General features: G+C 37.2%; 1 protein-coding gene across 1 annotated transcript in view; it reads left to right on the top strand.

The window, feature by feature from the left end:
* Window positions 1–13,380, top strand: part of RASAL1 (RAS protein activator like 1) — a 1,855,221-nt gene that overhangs the window by 1,471,996 nt on the left and 369,845 nt on the right. The window lies entirely within an intron of this gene.

Below are 13,380 nucleotides of genomic sequence, written 5' to 3'. Positions count from 1 at the left end.
GCCATTTTAAGCTTACCCAATTTCCCTGAACGATGAGAATCAGACTCTACACTTTTGTGTTTGTGAGGTCAACACTTTAACCATTATGCCAGCCCACAATAGACTGGTATCACAGTAGGCAGGCAGTTCAGTCTGGCAGTACTGGCCAGCAGATGACAGTGGAAGAATAAAAAAACAGATTTGGTACCGCCTGCTGTCTGTGCCGGTAATGAGTTCCTGACTCTTTCTATCTCTTACGCTATCTTTCTGACAGTGCTTGCCAAGTGCTTTATGACTTAGAAACCCAGCAAAACACTTAGCATTTTTTTCCCTTCTGTAACTAGTACTACATGGAGTAGATAAAGCTTAATGCACTACAAAGAATGATTAGGTCTCAGAATATTATACTTTATGTGTTCTCATCATGGATGGCAAGATTCATATTTATTGGCATCCATGTCTTGAGCACATAATAAGCTGGTTATAATTGGTGACCTTCTCATAATCCTCTGCATTTATTTCCTTTTGTTAACCAGGGATGTAAAATAGTCAATAAACTCTTTTCAGCCCCAACCCAGTCTGTAAGTCAACAGAGGTAACAGTTTATATTTACATAGAAGCTAAAAATGCTATATAGAGGAAGCACATATACATTGTGTATTGTGTAAAGCAGTAGATGTTTCAACAACATTTGACATAAAACTTAGTTTCAACAGAAGCAGAGGAAACTACAAGATCAGAATTGAAGATGGCAAATACTGGCAGCTTTTTTATTCATCATCCAAATCAGATGCAAACTGCCTCACTTGACAGGTGTTCATTTAGTTTTGCCTTAAATGTCTGCAAGATCTGTTGTTGTTTCCTCTCTAAAAAAAGCCAGTTCTAAATGGATGGGCTTAGTTTAGAAATTGTCCTTTCCCCTGTTAAGATTTTAAATCCTGGTCTGCAAGGGAAATGATGTTTTCCAGATTATCCTTCAGGGAACAGCTGCTTGCAGAATGTATAGTTTTGTAGATAAAGGTGGAGACTGACCTTATCTGGTGGTTTTGAAAAGCAGAGAGCTCTGTTGTTTATACTGTATATGCAAAACCTGATAGTAGGTCACAGCAGTGGTTGTGAGGGTCTGCAAGCAAGTCAGACCTCCATATCTTGTTTACAGAAGTGTGTATTTTATGTGTGCTGGAACTGAAATAAAAAATTAGCAACAAAGTGTCATATTCAGTTTATGGTGATAATAACATTCCTTGCTAGAAGTGTAAAGTGTATTATAGCTTTTTAAGATGTTGCAAGATCAGTGCTACACCTCACACCTAACTGCTGTATGTGAGGCACACAGACAGCTTGTATAATACAGGACCATGCTGTTGACAAACTGTGATAAGGGGATAAGGGGGAGTGATAAAAAGCCACTTCCATGAAAAAGTGCATGTATTGTGCAAGTTGGTGGTGCACCTCCAGTTGAGTTTTTCACTTTTCTCCGGTGTAGTGCAACTATAAAGTTGGCTTATATAGGTTAGAGGTGGGGGCCCAAACACCTCAAAAGATGAGGTGCATGGAGCTCCCTACTACAAAAAGTTTGTACATTTTATGGATTTTTAAATTTACACTTTTCATTGTTGAAAACTGGTGATGCATGATTTGTCAGTCATCTGGTTTTATGATGGCTGCTTTACAATGATGGTCTCTTCTACTTTATCACAGCTGTAGTTTGGAATGTTTACTGAACATGGTGCACTTGTCTGCTGATTGGTTAAAGAGCTGTCTCAAAGATCCATTCAGAGTTTTAGCTTTTTTTTTAATTGAATGTTTAATCTTTAATGCCTTGTCCTCCTAATTTATTAATTTTGATGACTAACACAATTGATTAATCATTGTATACTTCAGTGTAACCTCTACCTTTTTCACCAGTTCCATAATAGCCATGCTAATTAAAATGAAATATAATCAAAGCTCAGTCTTTCATGTAATGCTACACACTCCTTCACTGATCAGTGCTGACTTCAGTGCTCAGAGGTTTCTTATTAAACCTCATGCCCTTTTGTACTTCTTTAACTGCTATGCATGTTTTGAAAAACAAGTCCTACTGAAGCGTCAAAGCTTCAGTATTTTTTTTCTAAAGCAATTTCTATTTTTTCAGCCATTATCCCTTTATATCCTGTAGTGTATATGCCCCCTAAATGTATGTGTTTTTGTGTGGATAGATATATATATGTATATATATATATATATATATATATATATATATATATATATATATATATATATGTGTGTGTGTGTGTGTGTGTGCGCGCGTGTGTCTGTGATTGTTTGTCCTCCAGTATATTAAAATCAATTTCTCAAACTCAAAATAAAAATATTGAAAAAAACAAAACAAATGATTCAGATACATGAATGAAAATATCCCACTGGTAAAATATGGCCAAAATAAGTTGCCTCCATTGTGATAGGCTTATGATAAGAGTTATGGTTATGGCTGTAGGGTTAGGCTTAATGTCATGGTTAGCATAAAAGTAAGGGGGTATAGGGGGTGAATATAGTATAGTACAGTGACTTAACATGACTTGTATGTTTTCATTAAAGGTGAACAGGCTATCCACTAAGGCCAAAAAGTCAACAACCCTAATATGCATCTCCCCGAAAGGCTCAGCAGTGGAAGTCCTATTTGTATACATGATCCAATCAGTTCTCTAGCTGGACTGGTTACATGATGCAGGTACCTAGCTAGTGGTCTGGCTGGATGAATACCAAACATCATGTTGAGATTTCTCAGAATTAGAACTGTTGATTTTGAGGATTACCTGTACCCCAGTGATGAATTTGTAGGACAACTGCAGCATTCTAAAACCCATGTAGACAACCTGTACCTCACACACCCCCTTACATAACATAACCGAGTCCTGGTCACACAGTGGAGAAAAGGCATCCCTCCAGTTACGGGTTCATAATTTTAATAAGCTGCATGTCTCCCTACCCTTAATGTTTGCCTTCATATTTGTGTTGTTATTACATTCCTTCGCTAGAAGAGCTAATGTAAAGCTGTCCTTTGCATATATACTGTTATAATATCCAATGCTTTAGAAACAAGATACCAGAACTCCAGGCGTGGATTTCACAAAACAACCTGGATATTATAGCAGCTACTGAAACCTGGTTGAAATCATATGTAAAAGACACCAAATTTCTCCCCACAAGCTACTCATGCCTGAGAGCCGATCAGCCCGACAAGAGAGGATTAGGAGCAGCAATACTCTTCCCTAGCAAATATACATTAATTCAATACTCAAAACCAACAGCCAACTTTTCCCCATCTGATCCTAATCTCCACATTAAAACTTAACAACCATAAAACATTTGCATAATTGCTCTGTATATTCCTCCAGGAAACAGCATACCAATATTAAAAAACATACTTGCCTGGACTTCCCAAAATATAGATAATGAAACCATCATTCTAGGCGATGTAAATATCGATTGGCTAGACATTGTCCACAGCAATCCCTCAAAAAACATAAACCTTTACAATTTCTCCCAACTAATTGAAGACCTCACCAGACCCTACAAAAATAACAATTTGGGTCCACAATAGACTGGATATTAGTGCCCCACCATAACAATGTAATCACTGCAGGCATGCTACCTAATACCATTAGCGACCACCACTCAGTATATATCCTACGCAAAACTACCCCAACCCCAGGCCAACACCAATACAATCAACCAAAAATTTTACTAAGTTCTACCCATCAATATTTACTCAAACCTTAGCTAAAGTAAATTAGGAACCCCTCATATCCCTACCACTTAATGAGGCTCTTGAATTCTTTATCTCAATAGTCCTAGACATCCTAAATAGGCAAGCACCCACCCGCCAAAAACGAATAAAACATAACCATGCATGCTGGCTCTCAAAATCCAGCAAAGAAGTAATGTCCACAAGGGATAAAATCTGGAAATCATGGCAGAAAAACAAAGACCCCTCAACTCTACTACATTACAAGCAATTCTGTAACCAGGCAAAATGTCTAATAACCACTGATAAAAAAGCCCACTACTTACACCTACAAAGCCAACATAAAAATAATCCCAAAACAATTCTGGTCCTCCATCAGCCAACTATTACACCCACGCTCTCAAACCAACCCATCCCCTGACCCACACAAAACGCCCCCATTGAACTTGCTACCCTCTTCAATTCCTACTTCATTGACACCATAGCTAACCTAACCTCCACCTTTCCTACAGTTAACAGCACCACCACCAAGACAGCTGATGACCAAATCAACCCAGAAAACAATCCTAACCTTAACACTAACCTAAAATTCTACCCACACCCACCACCACAATAAAAAAAAAATTTACTTAAGCTAAAACCCTGTACTCTGGCCCCTGACAATCTACCCCCACACTTCCTGCAGCTAGCTGCAAACTCTATAGCTTATCCCATCAGCATACTCATTAACAGATCAATTAAAGAATCCCTTGTCCCAGACATCTGGAAAAAAGCGTACACATAGGCGGCACCAACACAGATGCCACAAACATTCGACCCATAGCAATTCTCTCACCCCTCTCTAAAATACTGGAAAAATGCATCCATGCCCAACTCCTCAACCACGTGCTTGAAAATCAAATTCTATCACCCACTCAGCATGGTTTCAGACCAGGACACAGCACCACTACCACCCTCCTATCCTTTCTTGATACAGTTAACCGGGCACGTGATGCTGGCAAAAATAATCACTTCTCTTTTCCTAGACCTCTCCAAAGCTTTTGATACCATTTCCCACACCATCCTCCTCTCCAAACTATCCACCCTCCACATTTCCCCACCTACCCTACAATGGTTCAATAGCTCTCTCTCCAACAGGTAGCAATCCACCAAATGGCAACAGTCTTAGTCTCCCTTCCTCAATACTTCCACAGGGGGTACCCTAAGGCTCCATACTTGCTCCTCTCTTATTTTAGCATCTTTATTAACAACTTTCATTCCACTCTCCCTTAATGCTCAGTAATCCAGTATGCTGATGACTCTACAATAATATGCACTACAAATTCCATCTCTGAACTCCAGCAAATCACTCAAAATGCCTTCACCTCTACTGAATCTTGGATGCTTAACAATCATCTTGCCCTAAATCCCAAAAAAACAAAACTAGTAATATTTACCCCTAAGAAAACCACTCCCCTAGATAAAAAAAAAAACTCTTCATTATACAAGCCCTAGACAATACCACTATAGAAGTTGTCCCATACACTAGATTAATAGGCATTATTATAGACAAAAACCTTAACTTAGACCCACACATTAACAATAACATCAAAAACACACCAAAAGCTCGGTATGGTCTACAGGCACCAACTCTTTCTTAGCCTCTCTACTAGACAAACCCTTGCAACTGCCTTTTTATTACCCTCTCTCCTTTATGGTGTCCCTTTCCTCACTAATATCCAAAATTCTACAAAATACAAACTTGATATGTGTTACAACATAATAGCAAAATTTGCCACCAAGGCCAAATTCTCATCCCACCACTGTAACTCACTGAAACGATTAGGGTATCTGGAACACCCCCACCATCTCTATCATTCACACAACTAACTATAGTGCACAAAATAATCTACAGACCCACAAACTGTCCTGATCTCTCAACTCTACTTGCCAAATACCAACCCAGCAGGCAACTAAGATCTGAAAATCATCTACTTCTAAAAGTAGAAAAGCCCTCCTTACCTGCTGGTCAACTCCTCTACTCCTTCACCATCGCCAAACTATGGAACTCACTTCCACCTTCTATAAGAAACACAGGCAGCACCACCACCTTCAAACAAATACTGAAAAATCATCTCAACTCTTCTTGGCTAAGTTCCTGCTCTATAACCTAACCTCTTCCTTCTCCTTATATGATAACTAAACTCCTATGCTTTTTGCTACTAGTGACTGATGATACTTTCTCCATATTTATTTTTTCAGCACTTGTTGATGCCGGTACAATAATACTGATAAATATGTCTATGTTTACACCTCTCTGATTGAATTCATCTGGCAACCAACTAAATTCCTGCTTTAATGTATATTTTCTGAAATATTACTGTAATCAAACCAACTAGATTCCTGCTTTTATGTATATATTCTGTATATATTTCTGTAATCACTATGTGTAACACTGTTTCTACTTTTTAGGACAAAGAAATTCACTGCCACAAATATATATAATAATCACAGATTTATTTACCATAACGTTAGCGCGCTTTCAGCTGTCCCCAGCCTTCATCAGAACAAACAATCTACAACACAGAGTTTATATATATATCTAATAAGCTCCTTAATTGTTTAATTGGTTAAAAAAAAAAAAAAATAAAAAAAAAAAACAAAAACAAAAATAATATAATCATAATTCAATATATTATAGTTAACATATAAATATGTAACTAATTTTACTATATAAAACAATCTCTTTCTCTTGTGATTGAAATTATGCATGCTATGCATGTAGTGTAACTGTATAAATAAAAAATATGCTATTCTCTTACCTTTGTTTGTTGCACTATCATGGAATGACAATGACAATATAATAATTATTTATATGATGAAACTAAAAAAAAACAAATGTGTTTGTTTCATAATATATATATTTTTTCTTTAGCGTTATTCTAAAAAAAAAAAATGGCTTTAAACTAATAAAATCATTAAGTCCTGGGGCATACCTGCAAACAAGTCGAACAACCTCTCCCCCGCCCCATTGTATCAGGGTTCCAGTTCAAAACGGTGTTGATGAGCGGCTGGTTAAAAAAAAGATATGATGATGTGATTATCATATCATCAAGGTTTCATGAGGTTTTTGGGGTCCATCAAAAATGAACTACATGATGACTGCATTTTTTTGACTATTGATGTTGTGGATCTCTTTTCCAGCATTCCCAGGACAGAAGGTTTGGTTTTAGATTATTACATTTTTTTTTTGCAGGAGAATATTTTTTTTAGACACAGGAGGGGTTAATGGGAGCAGCTTTGCCCCCCCATTTTGCAAATCTGGTCATGGCTGAATGGGAATCTAGATATCTAGATATATATCGATATCTGGCATGCATGATTAATTATTGGATTTTATGACATTGAATTTTCAAACAGTGGATTTTTAAAATTCACATTTAATTACATTCATAAAAAAATGTAATTTGGATGTTTACTCACTAAAAATTTAAACTAAAAATGAAATCTAGAATCTACAGAAAACTTTTTTTTCAACGATTATGTCCATTACAGCAGTAACCATCCCCCATATTTTCAGCAATATAGTCAAGGGGCAATGGGGCAATGCATCTAGGATGGGCGTCCAATAAAAGTAAAAAGTAAAAAAAAAAACGAACTGGCCACAGATATCAATATGTTGTTCATTACGAGCTTATCCAGAGAAGATGGTGGAAGGACCATCAATTACCCGAATGGAAAAAAAAATACAGTCCTCTCTGTTGTACCTTTTTTCAACCAACTATCAAAGAAGATACACTTGGTACCACAGCAGCAACGGTATGTGTACTCATGTATTCCCCTAAAACATACTTAGAATCACGATGATAGATGATATATACAAATCAAGGGGAACTGTAAATGTAAATAAAAAAAAAGTAAAGTGGTATGTGTTGTATGTACACAGTATGTATGTAAATACATTACGAAAAAAAAGAGACAACTAAACTATAATATATGAGCATCTGTATAGAATAGAAGGGGGAGACTAAGAGCATTATGCAGACACACATACTAGACAAGGGGGTGGACCACAGTTTCTTTCTCAATAATCGATCAAGTGGAGACCCCACCCCCAGACTACCCTTAACTTTTTTTTATTTTTTTATTTTTTTTTTTTTTTTTAAACATATATATAGAAAAATTTATTAATGATTCAAACACACATGATTTTTTAGTTATTTCATATATATATAAAAATTATAAATGTGTGTTTGTCATGATAGTGCAAACTGCAAAACAAAAAAGTAGAGAATAGCATATTTTTTTTACACAGTAATGCACTACATAGCATGCATAATTTTAATTAAATCACAAAGAGAATGTTTTTTTATAGGGTAAATTAGTGTTGGATTTACATAGGATATTGTTAACTATAAGGGATTGATATTATATTATTTTGTTTTTAATATTTATATGTATATATAAAACTCTGTTTTGAAAAGATTTGTTGTTTGTGCTGGGGGGACAGCTGAAAGCGCTAGCTTTTGTGCAATAATAATGTTTCTGGATTATATACAAGTAACAAGTTCTTTTTTTTTTCTTTCAACAGTCGTAGTGACAAAGTATTATCAGTTGTTCCATTCTCTCCTCATTGCCAGTTCCTGGTGTTCTTTTTTGGTGACTTTTCGCTGACTGTTTCTACTTTTGTACCAATTGTTAAAATTTTTTCTGTATCTATGTTCTTGTTGGAGCTTTTCTCCCTGGGCCTCCACTGAAAATGGGTTCTTTTAGGCCCAGTGGACTTTCCCAGTAAACAAATGCAATAAAGTAAAATAAAATAAATAAATCTGATTCCAATAATATATACACTCACAGAACATATATAGTACATAACTGTATAGCTGCAGTTTAACTTGACATCAGAGCTACGGTTACAAATCATTAAATCCTATTAGAAAAGAGTTGTCTCTTAAGTGTAATACTGAAAGGGAGTCGCACCACTGCCACTTCTCTGGAACAAGCTTCCCATTCATGTGAAGCAAAACCCTTCCCTGATCATCTTCTAACACAACCTAGATCAATGGATAGGTAATCATAAATTTACTCCTGGGGTGACGCCCATGTCCCTCATAGACAGAGGCAGTCAATATTAGATACCATAGCACAGGCTCATACCTCTGTGAACTTTGTTCACCTAGCTATTGAAAATTGGGAAACTCAGGTTAAATATGGTTAAGCTTGTAAGGGCTCTTGGGCTGTTACCCTAGTAATTGTCCATAAACCTATGAACCAATATTTGTCCCATATAGAAATGAAGATTTTGCCAGGCCTTCAGTACAGCACAGCAGAAGCTGAAGGCAACATAAGGATTATAGGGTAATGAGGTCTGAATTGGAATTTTAATTGCGTTTGAAGGGCAGGACATTTGTGTAGTTTGTATGGAATAGTAAGAATAGTTCTTAGATTAATTTTTAGGAGACTCTGATTAAGTTCAATCCATTTTTTTCATCTAAGACACACTAGTAAATCCTAGCAAAATGTTGAGATGTGAATTTGTCAGATTTGTTGGAAGCCTGCTCTGAAGATCTGTAGAAGTATCAGAGACATATAAGAGTCATGGAAGCAATAGATTCTGGTTACACACACACACACACACACACACACACACACACACACACACACACACACACACACACATGCATATGTATGTAGGTGTGAGTGTTCATGCAAGAGTGTGTGTTATGGAAGAGCAGCTGCAGCAGGGCTAGCCACCTGATGGTGTGAACTTTAGATCTAGATGATTGTCATTGTTGAAGTGCCACCCCAACCCCATGTGCAAAAATGGGAAAACGGGTTGTGGGTGGATAAATATATATATATATATATATATATATATATATATATATATATATATATATATATGTGTGTGTGTGTATGTACTGACATGAACTAATTTACATGATAGTAGCTGCCTAGGTTTTGGCTGGTTCTAGTTCTAAATATGGCAGTCAGATTTTGTCTCCTGTTAAAGTGTAATACTGAGCAGTTTTAATGAGCTAACCAGTACATTTGAGCACATGTCTTTTGAAAGTGTCTAAATCATGGAAGAGGTAGGGGACTGCAATGGAAGTAATTCAGCAAGGTCATTGAATCAATTATAATAGGCATCTCTGTAGGTGGCAAAACTGAAGAGCATTCATTTCCTGCTAAGGGCAGCAGAACTAAGAAACACCCACATAACAAACTGTTTGAGAGATGCAGCTGTGCACAAATTTGCCCTCATCCATTGCTTTGGTGACCTTCTCAAAGAAGGTCACCAGGTTGAATAGGCATGACCTGCCCTTGACGAAACCAAACTGAGTTGGATCCAGTGTCTGGAGGTTTACTCTATCACTATTGATCATTTCCATGGCAATTCTTTCCAAGGCTTTACATATAAGACTAGTAAGACTTATGGGTCTGTAGTTTCCAGGGTCTGTAGATGGCCCACCTTTGTTCAGAGGGATGATTGTTCTGGTTTTCTATTCATGAGGCATGAAACCTATTTGGAGGCAACAGTTAAATAGCAATTCCAGAGGACCTAATAGGTCATGTTTCATGCTATTTAGAAGGCATCCTGGGATACTGTCTGGGCCCATTGATGCAGTATTCTTGGCCTTAGAGAAAGCATTAAGGACCTGTTCCCTAGTGATTGCAGAGGGAGTTTTATTTGATGGTATTTCCTCAGGGAAGGTTGATGGGGAGAGAGGGGTAAAGTTGGAGCTGAATTGTTTGGTCAATAGGTTTGCTATATCTTCTGGTACAGTATATGTGGCTCCATTTACAATGAGTTCTGCACACAATTGTCTACTGCCTTTGAGGTTGCAGTGTGGTTGTCCTTGGTCTGGGAGGCCAAGTTTACCTCAAATTTGGCTTTGGTATATTTTGTCTTCTGAGTTTTGTTTAGTTTGATGAGAGTGTTTTTACGCTGCTGGGTATTGCACCCCCTAACCTTTCCCAAGTTCAATGAGGTTAAGTAGGGTTTAAGCAGACAGAGAATAAATTAGGGGTAAGGGTTCAGACAGAAGACCATGGTGAAGTATAACAAAAATAGTTGCATTTGGTTTAAGGTTTGAGTATATAAAGACTGATCTTAGAAATGATGTAATGTAAGGTTCATTGTATACATTTATAGGCATGGGGTTCCATATAGCAGTTTTCAAGTTTAGAAAAGTATCACTTGGCAATATTAATTACAAACTATTGTAAATGAGGTCAGTATTTCCAGGGAATGGTGTTTTTAACCCATAGAGAGTTTCAGTTTATGTTAAGAATAGAAATTAAATATAGATGGAAAACATTACGAAATTTATAGAGTCTTTGCAAGCAAATAGGTGTCTCCCTCAGTGATAAGAGGAGTGTTTGCAAAAGTAATTTGGTAGCACTGGTATGTATTAATATCTCAAAGGTTTAAGAAACAAAAAAAGCTTGTACTGTATTTTTTTAGAAGTTTTGTTGTCCACTTGCTATTCAGGACAGTTAATAAACTGTATCGATTGTGGTTGTTTTTACATGTTTAGTAAACTGGCTTGAAATGTACATGTATATTTTAAGTATGCAAGAATTCTGAATTTGTGGATTTGGCATGATGAGTGAAGAAAATGTGGGTCTCAGATTATTCCTAAGGACTAGTAGGAATTAGTGAGAGAATATTATTGTTCCACAGATCAGTTTATACAAGGAGGGTGGAGTTCATGAGTGAGGAGTGACAAACAACATAAGATAAGTTGGTGTTTATCAGGTGTTTATCTGAGTGAGACCAGACACAGAACTTTGGGAAATGAAACTAAAATCACATTTACAGTTTCTCTGAATTATTACTTGATTTGTAAAGAAGGAGGCCATCTACATAAAGTGCATTATTAAGGTATGAAAGATCTGCAAGCAGGGAATTTTGAATAGAGGGCAAATAGGATGGGATCCAGAACTGAGTCTTGAAGCACACCTGGTTTCAAGGTACTGGTTGAGGAGAGGGCATTATGCAATTAAATGTAACCTTCCTATTGGCCAAGTAGTGCCTGAGGCTCCCTATTATAATTCTGAGGCTTGTAAGTGCAAGCCCTAGAATTAAGAAAAAAATAACTACAAAAATATAGAAGAACAAATGCCAAACTGCTGTTCTCTTTTAAAGCTGCTTTTTGCAGAGGGCACTCCACCCACACATTGCAATGTGGTTGCAAGCCGACTGCACACCTTCTGCTTTCTGTATACCAATTCTGTGATTACCATACCTCAGAGAAAAGGGAATGGTATGAGCATCAGCAATCTTAGACCTAGTAATTGTAGGTTCACATCTTCACTCATTCAGTCTCACTATTGGGACTTGCACTAATGTGTTTCAGAATATTAAATGTCTACCATTCAGAACCATTAAAAAGGTTAGGGGGAAGTCAGCAAGGTCAGATTTAGACATGAGTAGATCATGGGAAAGAAGGTCAAAGCCTCTGTTTAAGTCCGTGAATTAGGCTTCAGTGAGTTCCCCTTTGTGCCTGCGTTAGCATAAATGTTTAATAGTCACATGCTGAGTAGTTGTGGTATTACAAGAGGAGTGAAAATCATATTGTGCATGTGTAAGAATTTTGTTAAATTAGCTGGAGATGAAAAACTACTTGTAAACTAATTTTCCAAGTATTTTACCTTGAGAAAGATTTGGGCTATGGGACAGAAGTGTTGAGGAGTTATTAAGGTGCTTATTTTAAGGAGTGGATCAGTTATGGCAGTATTCTATTCATCAGTTATAGTACCAGAGTTTAATGTAAGACTGTTCCAAAGAGTCATTAAAGTGCTACCACATCACATTAACAGCAACAGTAAAAAGCCCTGTTAATGAGATGCAGCATTTTGCTATTCAGAAATACATCAGCCACAATGAGGAAAGACCTCATTGTGAGCTAAATTGCATGTCTGTGAGTCGCATTACCTACCACAAAGTGGAGACCACCACTTTCAGTGGTAGACAACAGTGCTGGCGGCCACACTGTGAAAGCAGAGGCACTCCCCCAGTCACTCCCACACACACAAACACATAGTAAAATGCACAGCATTTACCACATACCTGTCCCTGTTGTCAAATAATCCACAATTTCTCTTTTTCCCATATCTACATACTTCAGGGATAAATGCAGTCACTCCACAATGCCAGAAATTCAAGTTTCACATACGATATACTTCAGTAAATTCATGTTAAGGGAAAAGCTTATGAGGTTGGGATATATGCCTAACATTTCCAGTCCCTCCTCCTTCTAACATGGTAGCATGTTCTAGGCATTGCATAACGTCTGTACTCCTAAATACATATGTATGTAAAAAAACACCTATGCAGTGAAATACCTGTGTCAAAGATGCAAATCCCTTTCCTCTATGCATTTCTGCATTTTTGTTTTCAGTTACTGATGACTAGTATTCCTCCACCACCCAGTTTCCATTCTGTTTATGTGCCACTTGGGTGCAACACATTAGAGTTAGACATGGAGTCTACTAGTTACCCCCCCCCCCCCCCATTCTTGTGCTATTAAAGTGCAGGTTCTGCTCATTAGTCTAGGAAGTTGCAGAAATATGATAGACACTCCAACACACACACATGTGCATATCAAAGAGCCACATCCCCACCTGATAGCATTCAGTCATCCACACACACACACACACACACACACACACACACACACACACAC

Source organism: Protopterus annectens, chromosome 4.part0, assembly GCF_019279795.1.
Source record: "Protopterus annectens isolate FY-2018-M chromosome 4.part0, PAN1.0, whole genome shotgun sequence".
NCBI lineage: Eukaryota > Metazoa > Chordata > Ceratodontiformes > Protopteridae > Protopterus > Protopterus annectens.
This window is presented reverse-complemented; position numbering and strand designations above follow the sequence as displayed.